The sequence below is a fragment of the Carlito syrichta genome, unplaced genomic scaffold (assembly GCF_000164805.1).
Source record: "Carlito syrichta isolate Samal-C Ts95f unplaced genomic scaffold, Tarsius_syrichta-2.0.1 Scaffold309650, whole genome shotgun sequence".
Lineage (NCBI taxonomy): Eukaryota > Metazoa > Chordata > Mammalia > Primates > Tarsiidae > Carlito > Carlito syrichta.
The window spans coordinates 20,837-30,909 of record NW_007253746.1 but is presented as its reverse complement, the minus strand read 5'-3'; the positions used below and the strand labels follow the sequence as shown (position 1 = coordinate 30,909).

The following is a 10,073-nucleotide window of genomic DNA, read 5'->3' as shown; positions in this document are numbered from 1 at the left end:
TGTCATCCCACCCAAAGGGTGGTACAGGAGAGCCAGGGTAGTCGCACACCAACTCCAGTCTCTCTTTGGTTGAGATATACTCTTAGGGATTGTTAATTCTTTGACACTCCTTATTGCCTGGAGCAGGTAACGTGAGCTGGACACAGATCCCCGGTGTGTGCACTGAAGTCAAAAGAGTCAGGAATGTGGGTGAACTCTGACCTTGATCACCAGTGCTTATTAACCCAGCATTTTCCAACTAATTTGACCACAGAACTTTCTTAGTGCTTTTTTCAAAGAACATCAGTTCTTACCCTGTGACAACTTTTGGATAAACCTGGTTTAGATCCTTAGCAGGAAGACATATAAACCAAAAGCTGGAAACATTGTGCTTATATATAAGAAGAACTGGGAATTTTTAGCCAGAAGAAAAAAAGATGAAGAAAATACTTGAGAGATGGAGGAAAGTATATGCAACACTGTCAGGCAGGGGAGACTAAGCCTTTCTCGTCCTGGAGGCCAGTGTGCATATCTGGCTCAATGAAGGGAAGAAATCTGTAATGATGGGGTCAGTCACTGAAGGGATGGAGGGGCTATGAGCTTTTTAGAGGCGGAAGTATTCTAGTAGCCTCGGGGATTCTGTGAGCGTGTTTGGGGGAAGGGAGTGAATGGAGTAAAGAAGGGGACACTTGACAAACGGCTAGAGATTCTGGCCCTGAGATTGTGTGGTTTTAAAGTCTCCTTTTTAATTCTTCCTCCAGATTTGGAGGACAAGAAGAAAAGAAAAGTCAGGGTTATTTCCCTTCCAATCTCTATGCTGACTTGGCATTTTCATCACAAGCCTCTGCCATGACTTTGTTTCTGCTGGAAGGCCCCAGTTTCTGAACTTTAGACAAAAGATGGAAGGTTCACTTCAGCTCACAAAGTAAATATTTTATTTGCTTATTAGTAGAACTGAGTTCCCCATTATGCATGCACTACTGCTTGAGGGGAAGCCTTCCCTTTTCACAGCACAAGAGTGGGAGGAGGGCACCGGAGAGTAGGAGCCCAGGTTCTGAAATCTTTGCCTGGCGTGGCAAAGGCCATGCTCCTCCTTCCTTCTTTTACCACTGTTTGAAAACTCCCAAAAGAAATCCAACCTGTGCTGAGATTCCCACCGACCCAAGCCCTAGATTGCCAAGGAGGCAGGCAGCTCTTCTGCTTTTAAGTCAGAAAGTTGTGTTTTTCTGTTGATAAGAAATAATAGTTGTCCTTTGTTCAAAGAGTCAGAAAAATGAATTAGCCCCTTGGGAACCTAGAGATTTAGTTTAAATTAATCTTCCAAAGATGTGTGGAGAACATGAAAAGAAAACCCAGATTAATAATAAAAAGAACCGAAGCACTTGTCAGAAAAAAAAATTAAAGAAAGCAACCCATACAATTTCCCCAGTCTCAGCAGCATTTTCCTTCCTGCTCTTTTACTGTCTTCCAGATCCTATGAAAACAGCCGTGGGTATGTAGTATGGTTCCAGATCCTTCTAACTCAGCTAACCCTTCTGACATTGCCCAGATGAGATATGCCCTTTTAACCTTTAATTCTCCCAAAGAGACACAATTCTGCACTGGCTTCAGGGGAGATTAGGACGTAGGAAAGGAGCCATGCTTGTCTTTCTGTCTTCCCCCAAATCCGTTTCCTGCACTCTGTCTCCCACTCAGTGTCATGGGAAACTAGATCTCCCAGACTGCCTTGCTCCTTGGGTGAACTGAGAGGAGGGGAAAAGCCAGGGTATTTCTTTCCGTTTCTCTGCTAAGGTGTCCCTGGCAGCAGCTGTGTCTCTTTTACATCTTGGGCTTCCCCCAGACAGTCCCTGCCACAGTTTTAGCTCCTACCTGGAGCTGACTTCTGGACCATGTACGTACTTCTGTACATCTCTTCCCACTGTCCTTCCAGTTGCCAGGTGATAGTGACTTCCTTTTGTTGCCAATTTCTGGCTCTCTTCATTGTCTTCTGCTTGGCTTCTTGGTTCTTGCATTACCAGTATCACCAATTCGCTATATTAAACTGTTTCTATTTGAAAGACCTGGAGTGATTTAGGCTTTTCTGACTGGATTCTGATTAGCATGGAAGTCTATCCTGTGGGTTGGGGACAAAACAAAGCAAAACAAAACAACAACAAACCTCTCTATTGTCCTCCATTGGCTAATGAAATGAAAAACTGACCCTCTTAAATGAGTATGCCAAGCCAGGCTGCGAGGAACAAGAATTTGGGTTAATATCATGACCCACAATAGCCACAGGGACCCTCAATGCCATAATTCCCCAAACCCCAATCTTTCTCACACCCAGTTGGGTTGTCACTATTACTTCCTATTATTATCCACTTTTACAAATATGGAAATTGAAGCCTAGAGAAGTGAAGTCAATTGCCAAGATCAGCATGGGGTTTGGACACAGGCAGTCTGACTCTGGAGCTTGTGCTCCTGACTGCTGTGCTACTCTGATCCACATGTTCTCCATGTGGGCCCCAAAATAAGCACCACTCAAAGCCCTCTGTTTCTGATCTGCTCAGACCTGTCCTTATTTTTCCAGTTCTAAATGGAAGTTGGGACAAAGAAGAAAACAACATAATGTTTCCATCGTAGATCTTTTTTGACTCCTAACCAAGATAAATCCCAAATCAGATCTGCTGTAAAGTAGTAGAAACAGTCTGGGTTCTAAATGCTTGAGCTGTGATTGTGGGGACCCCTTCAAGGATACAGATGCTCTCACCAATCCTCCTCTTTTGCCCTCTGTATGAGTACCCCGAGGACATTTGCAAGATGCTGAGTAAGGTTGGGGTGGGCCAACCACTCACAGAACGGTGCAAAGCTCGACACTCCATGAGGGGATAGGACCATGACTCTCACCTTATTACGAATTATCTCTAAACAACTATTGACACAAACTCGTTTTCTTCCAAGAAGCTTTTAGGCCATAGACTAAAAGGCTGTGTCCCCACCCATTCCCTGGGAACCAGACCTTGTTAAGAAAAGAACTTAGTTGTGTCCAAAAGTTCCTTGCAATGACAAATTAACTAAGCTTTTTATAAACTGCGGCCTTGGGGAGGAGGAGGAACTGGGTTATTCCCATTGTGTCTGCTCCACTGATGCAGGAAGGCTGTTGTCTTGCGGAGAGACCTGGAAATTCTAGAGTGACTGGAAAGACACAAAGCATCTATTGCAGAAAAGAATTTGCAAAAATCGAACTGGGGCTGACCTGATTTCTTACTGGTGAACTGTTGTCTGGTGCTGAGACTAAAAATGCAAGAAGAAATTTATTTCAGGCTTTTATCATCATCATCATTGTCATTATCAGCATTATCATCTTCAGCTACAAGCAATATTTGATACGTCTATTGGGTTAGCCAATCTGTTATGGCAGCCAAATACATTTTGGTCACTAATTATAAAATTAGGGACTTTACCTGGACTCAAGTCAATCAATCAAATATCCATCAACCAGTTTTTGGGGTATCTACAAATGTGCTAAACTACTGGTTCTCAAACCTGGCTGCACATTCGAATCATCTGGAAATATTTAAAACATACCAATACCTGGGCCTCACATCAGACCATTAAATCTAAATCTCTGGAGATGTGACCAGGCACTTGTATTTTTTTAAAAAGCTCCACTGGAAACGCTAATGTGCAGCCAGTATTGATAAGTGCTATAAGAAGAAATGTGTTAAGAACTAGGGAGGCGCCTGGCACAGTGGCTCAAGCCTATAATCCCAGTACTTGAGAAGGCAGAAGTGAGAGGACTGCCTGAGCCCATGGGTTTGAGAACAGCCTGGGCAAATTGGCAAGGCTTCATCTCCACAATAAATCGAAATTAGCTGGGCATGGTAGTGCGTGCCTGTAATTCCGGCTACTTGGAAGGCTGAGATGGAAGGATGGCCTGAGGTCAGCAGGTTGATGCTGGGGTGGCCGTGAGCACACCACTGCACTCCAGCCTGGGCTACAGAGTGAGACTCATACGCACACATACACACACACACACACACACACACACACACACACACACACACACACAGAGAGAGAGAACTTGGAGGGATTTAAAAAAAATCCTATCTCCTGACCTATAGGTACTTACTGCCGAGACGGAAATAAGATGCACTTGAATAACAATGTATTGTGCGTGTTAAATAATGAAACAAGAGGACAATTCAAGACACCAACAATTCAAATAAGACAATAATGTTTCAAAGGAGCACATAACTGACAGAAAGGAATCATGGGATGAGTGGGAAGGACCGAAGTTCAGCAAGTGGGAAGATGAGAGCAGGTGAGAGTGTTGAGGAGTGCTTTAGCAAGATCTGGAAATTGAGAAGGACTTAACGGTCAGAGAGCAGTTGGAGCATTTCACATGGAAACGGTCTCAATAGCTCTAAAATAGCAGATTAGATTTGCCATTTTCTGGAAGTGTGGATAGATCAAGTATTTATTAAACGGTGCATTAGTAAGAAAGAAGGTAAAAATGATAGGTTGTGGCTATGTTAATTTTCTTGACTATAGTCACCACTTCACTATGTATATGTGTATTAAACCTTCATGTGTACACCTTGAATATGTACAATTTTTTTTTTCAAGGTGGTTGGGGCGGCAGCTTTGTTCGTGCCAGTCGCACGCGCGCCGGTGTCTGGGAGCTGCGGCAGGCCGGCCGGGCCGCTAGCATCACTTGGCGCCCGGCATGACGAGCGCTGCCCGCGGCCCCCGCGCGGCCCTCCCCACCAAAGGCCGCAGAGCTGCGTGGCCGCTGCCGCCACCGGCCCGGCTCGCCTCCGCGGGTGAGGAAATTTGTTGCACTTCTTGGGGCTTTGTTTGTTTGTTTTTCCTGCGATTTTTATTTTAAAATTTTTTTTTCCTTATTCTGGACAAAATGTCGGTCCATGATGTAGACATCGTGCGAGGAACCTCGGTGGCACTGGGAGCTTTGCAAAAGTTTTCCAAGAGATAACTTCACCAAGATGTCCAGTGATTGGCAAAGGTCCGATGATGAGAGCCCCAGCACCAGCAGTGGCAGTTCAGATGCAGACCAGCGAGACCCAGCCACTCCAGAGGCTGAAGAACAAGAGGAAAGAAAACCTTCTGCCACCTAGCAGAAGAAAAACACCAAACTCTCTAGCAAAACCACTGCTAGTTATCCACTAGTGCTAAAAGAATTCAGAAGGAGCTAGCTGAAATAACCCTTGATCCTCCTCCTAACTGCAGTGCTGGGCCTAAAGGAGATAACATTTATGAATGGAGATCGACTATACTTGGTCCACCAGGTTCTGAATATGAAGGTGGTGTGTTTTTTCTGAATATCACGTTTTCATCAGATTATTCGTTTAAGCCACCAAAGGTTACTTTCCGTACCAGAATCTATCACTGCAACATCAACAGTCAGGGAGTCACCTGTCTGGACATCCTTAAAGACAACTGGAGTCCCGCTTTGACTGTTTCAAAGGTTGTGCTGTCTATCTGTTCCCTTTTGACAGATTGCAACCCTGCGGATCCTCTGGTTGGAAGCATAGCCACTCAGTATTTGATCAACAGAGCAGAACATGACAGGATAGCCAGACAGTGGACCAAGACAGTGGACCAAGAGATACGCAACATAATTCACATAATTTGTATGCAGTGTGAAGGAGCAGAAGGCATCTTCTCACTGTGCTGCAAATCTTTATAGCCTTTACAATATGGACTTTTGTGTATATGTTATACTGATTCTACTCTCTGCTTTTATCCTTTGGAGACTGGGAGACTTCCCCAAAAGGTAAATGCTAATCAAGAGTAGAACTTCGTAGCTGTAGATTAGTTATGTTTAAAACGCCTACTTGCAAGTCTTGCTTCTATGGGATATCAAGATGTATTTTGTGATTTACTAAGGATACTGGTCCTGAAGTCTACTAAATATTATAGTGCATTTCAGCCTAATTCATTATCTGTATGAAGTTATAAAAGTAGCCGTAGATGACTAGGAATTATGTCATTTGTATTAAACCCAGATCTACTTCTGAGTATGTGGTTCATGCTGTGGGTGAAAATGTTTTACCTTTTACCTTTGTCAGTTTGTAATGAGAGGATTTCCTTTTACCCTTTGTTTTTTGTTTTGTTTTGTTTTGTTTTTGTTTTGTTTTTTGAGTTGGAGTCTCACTCTGTCACCCAGACTGGAGTGCAGTGACCGCTTCCGGCCACCACAGCCTCGACCTGCTGGACTCCAGCGATCCTTCCACCTCAGCCTTCCAAGTAGCTAGAACTACAGGTGCTACCACACCCGGCTAATTTTTTGATTTATTGTAGAGATGAGGTTTTGCCAAGTTGCCCAGGCGGGTCTCGAACCCGCGGGCTCAGGCAATCCACTCACCTCAGCCTCCCAAAGGCATGGGATTACAGGCTGAGCCACCGAGCCTGGCTTACTTTTACCCTTTGTAGCTCAGAGAGCACCTGATGTATCATCTCAAACACAATAAACATGCCCCTGAAGGAAAACAAACAAACAAACAAACAAAAAAAGGTAGGTTATGGGCTGGATTGAAAATGGCCTTGACTGCCAGCTAAGGTGCCTGGTTTCTGTCTTGCAGGAGAAGCTGTTGGTTTCTGAGCAGTGGAGGGACAAGAGGCAGAGATTTTTGTTTATTTGGTCATTGGGGGTTTGGATTTACAGTCAGCCCTTGGTATACTCAGGGGATTGGTTCCAGGACTCCCCTCATATATCAAAATGCATGCATATTCAAGTCCCTGCAGTTGGCCCTGGGGAATCCGTGTATACAAAAAATCTGCCCTCCTTAACCACAGGTTTTCCTGTTCTGGAAATACTGTATTTTCCATATGTGTTTAGTTGAAAAATAATCCACATTAAGTGGACTCATGTAGTTCAATCCTGTGTTGTCCAAGGATCAACCATATAATGTAATAAAACATCTATGAACTGGAGCAGAAGGGAAGAGCCTGGGGAAAGAAGAAGCATTTAGAAGGCTATAGTGTTACCTCAAGATGGAGAACTTTGAATAAAACTGTGACTGTGTAGAGAGAGAGAGAGAAAGAGGAGGAGGATAAAACAGATGCTCTGGAGGAAGGATTCTGGCCTGAGTGACTGAATGGGTGATTTGCCACTACCACTAACCAAACAAGGAGGGAAAGCCAGCCTATGTAGGACAGGATTGAGGCTTTGGAACAGCTGTCCCACCATTGCTCAGTCACTTACTAGCCAATGAGCGTAGACTCAGAGATTTGGTTTTCTCATTTGTACAGTGGGACTTACAGTATCTGCTTTACATATTAATTGGGAAGATTGGAAATAATGCTTGAAATAATCGATGCCTACCATAGGACCTTGCACAGAATAATAGTTCTTCTGGTACTGTTTTTAGTATTAGAACACATAGGATAATATGTTTGGAAGGATGGAGGTTAGGTAATAAGTTGAGTTTTTAAAGGTGAAAGAGTTATATAAGCTGAAGAGAAACCAGAGTATTGAGTTGAGTCTTAGACAAGTTACACTTGCTGGATATCTTGGGCAAAATGTCCAACAGGCATTAGGAAATATGATCCTAGGGCCAAAGTTATGGCCTGAAATAAAGATATTAGGGTTGGGCATGGTGACTCACACCTGTAAGTCCCCCTACTCAGGAGGCTGAAGAATGAGTATTACTTGAGCCCAGGTGATTGAGACCAGCCTGGGCAACATAGTGAGACCCCTCACCTCTCTAAAAATAAAAATAAAAATTCAGGATTACCTACACAGAAGTGACAGCAGAAATTCAGGAAGGTGGATGAGACTGCCCAGAGAAAGCAAGTTGAATAAGGAGAAAAGGAGTTCAAGAATGGATTGGGTTTTTTGGGGTTTTTTTTAGTCAGTCAGTTACAAGTGATAGAACTCCAACTCAACTAGCTTAAGAGAGAGAAAAAAAGTGGGGGAGGGAGAAATCTTTATTGACTCAAAATAACCAAAGGTACAGGAGGAGGTATATGCAGTTTCACACAAGGTTACCTGACTGAATCTAGGTGATCAAAAGATGTCATGAATGTTCTCCCTGTGTTGTGGCAAAGGTGGTCTCCAAGCTTCATGGTTTCAGTTTAGAAATCCCAGCAGGAAAGAGGACATGTCTTTCCCAACAGGCCAAAGTCTTCCTTCCAACAACACCCCCCCCCCCACTTTTTTAAAGTAAATAAAGTTTTATTGGAACACAGCCATGCCCATTTGTTTATGTATTGCCCATGGCTGTTTTTGAGCTATAGCCACAGAGCTGCAGTTACTATAGAGACCATATGGCCTGCAAAGTCTAAAATATTTACTGTTTGGTCCTTCACAGAAAAAGCTTGCCAACCTTGGCACGAGAATCTAAGTCCATAAGAACAGGGACTTTTTTCTGGTATAGTCACTGTTGTATCCCCAGTGCTGGAAGAATGCCTGGTAGGTGCTAAGCACTCAGTAAATATTTGTGGAGTGAATAAATGAAGGGGGAAGTGAATAGTGGTGTGATGTCTGACTAGATGTCTGATGCGGAACCATAAAGGGTACCAAAACTCAAAGGGGATTGGCTTGAGGAACTTGAGGAAGAACCGAGGAGGACATGAGTCTCAAGCAGGAGCCATGTCTCAGGAGCTCAAGTGGGACAGCAGATTGGAGAGGGAGACCCACTGCACGTGGAAGGCCTGGGAAGAGGTTCGTGTGTCTGGACATTGAGGGGACCCTGGTGAGCTCCCCAAGAACCATTTCAGTGGATGCAGCCTGAAGAAGGGGAGGGGTGGGAACAGTTAACGTGTGCCATATTTTAGGACTTGAAAAGGCCAGGTAGAAGGGGGACAGTCTTTTTTCACATTCAGAATTTTAGAGAGGTAAGGGCAGGTCATGCCTGGAGGGGGCTCTGTTCTTAAAATGCCTAGATCACTTGGGATCTTGGCTTGGAAGTTAACCCCTGGGTGCCCCGACTGCTGATTCTGAAGCTGAGGCATGTCACAGAGTCCAGTATCACACATGGTTAAAAGGATCCATTATTCCTTTATTGACTAACTCACATTTCCCTCCAATTGCCAGAGCTCTGGGCTTTTCCCAGTGGGTTGGACATCTTCTCAGTTGCTGTAATAAGCCCTGGGGGAATTGCCCTGTATGCTGTATGATAATTTAAAGCAGAAAGTATAAGGACTGGGTTTTTTCTTTCTTTTTTTCCCCTTGCGTTTAACTCAAAGTCCCTTTCTGCTAACTTTATCGGAATATATTAATTGATGTTAGAATCGTCCAACTCAGTTTTAGTTGTATCTGAATCAATTTAAACATTTGCAGAGTCAATTAAAGGCAGGATCAAGAGTTACAGCTCCATTCTTAAGTGCCAATTCCCTCCCAGAGGAATTATTTCCATACTGTTTTTTTTTCTTTTTGAATCTGATGTGAGTTCAGGTTAGTGAAGGAAGTATCCAGTAGAGTTTCAGCACCAGTAGAATTCATAGATCCCTTTTCCCTTTTCCCCTTCCTCCCAGGCCTTCCAAAATAGGCCTGGTGCTTCACCAGCCTTTGATTCTAGGGAAGGGGATTGTGGAGGGACTTGACAATGGAGGCTCCCTTCGAGCAAAAACAGTGTTGGCATAAATCTGTTACCTGCACTTAGCTATCCAAGGACTCCCTTGGGATGTTGTTTCAAATAAGCTTTTGCATTTAGGCTTTCTTTAAGAAAAGCTGTTTCAACTGCCATCCACGCGAGGCATGTGAGGTTTTGTTAAGTCATTCCCTGGGAAGAGAAGACATTCGGTTGCTTAATAAAGGGCTCTCTCTCACGGGTTCCATCACGTTTTTCTCGCCTTGGCTGGTCGCAGCTACTTGTGGGGGTGTGAGGATAGAAGCAGAGACAGGAGCCCTGGGGTGAGGCATCCTCCCCTCACTCGTTGATAGTTGATTCTTCTGGACTAAAATCAAATCAGAGCTGGAACCCTGGTTTCATGGGGGCACACTGGACCAGGGAGCTTGGAAGTGTGCTGGGAGGCTCTCCCACTCCTACCCATCTCCTAAGCTGTACCCTCTGCCTCCAGGGCCATGGACCCGGAGGTCTTACCTCACTCCTTACAGGGTCAATGCGAGCATACATTTGTGTGCATTT

The 10,073-nt window shown here is 44.2% G+C and overlaps 1 pseudogene; it reads left to right on the top strand.

Annotated features, from left to right (window-relative positions):
* Window positions 1-4,964: 4,964 nt before the first annotated feature.
* Window positions 4,965-6,075, top strand: LOC103269960 (annotated as a pseudogene).
* The last annotated feature ends 3,998 nt before the right edge of the window (window positions 6,076-10,073 follow it).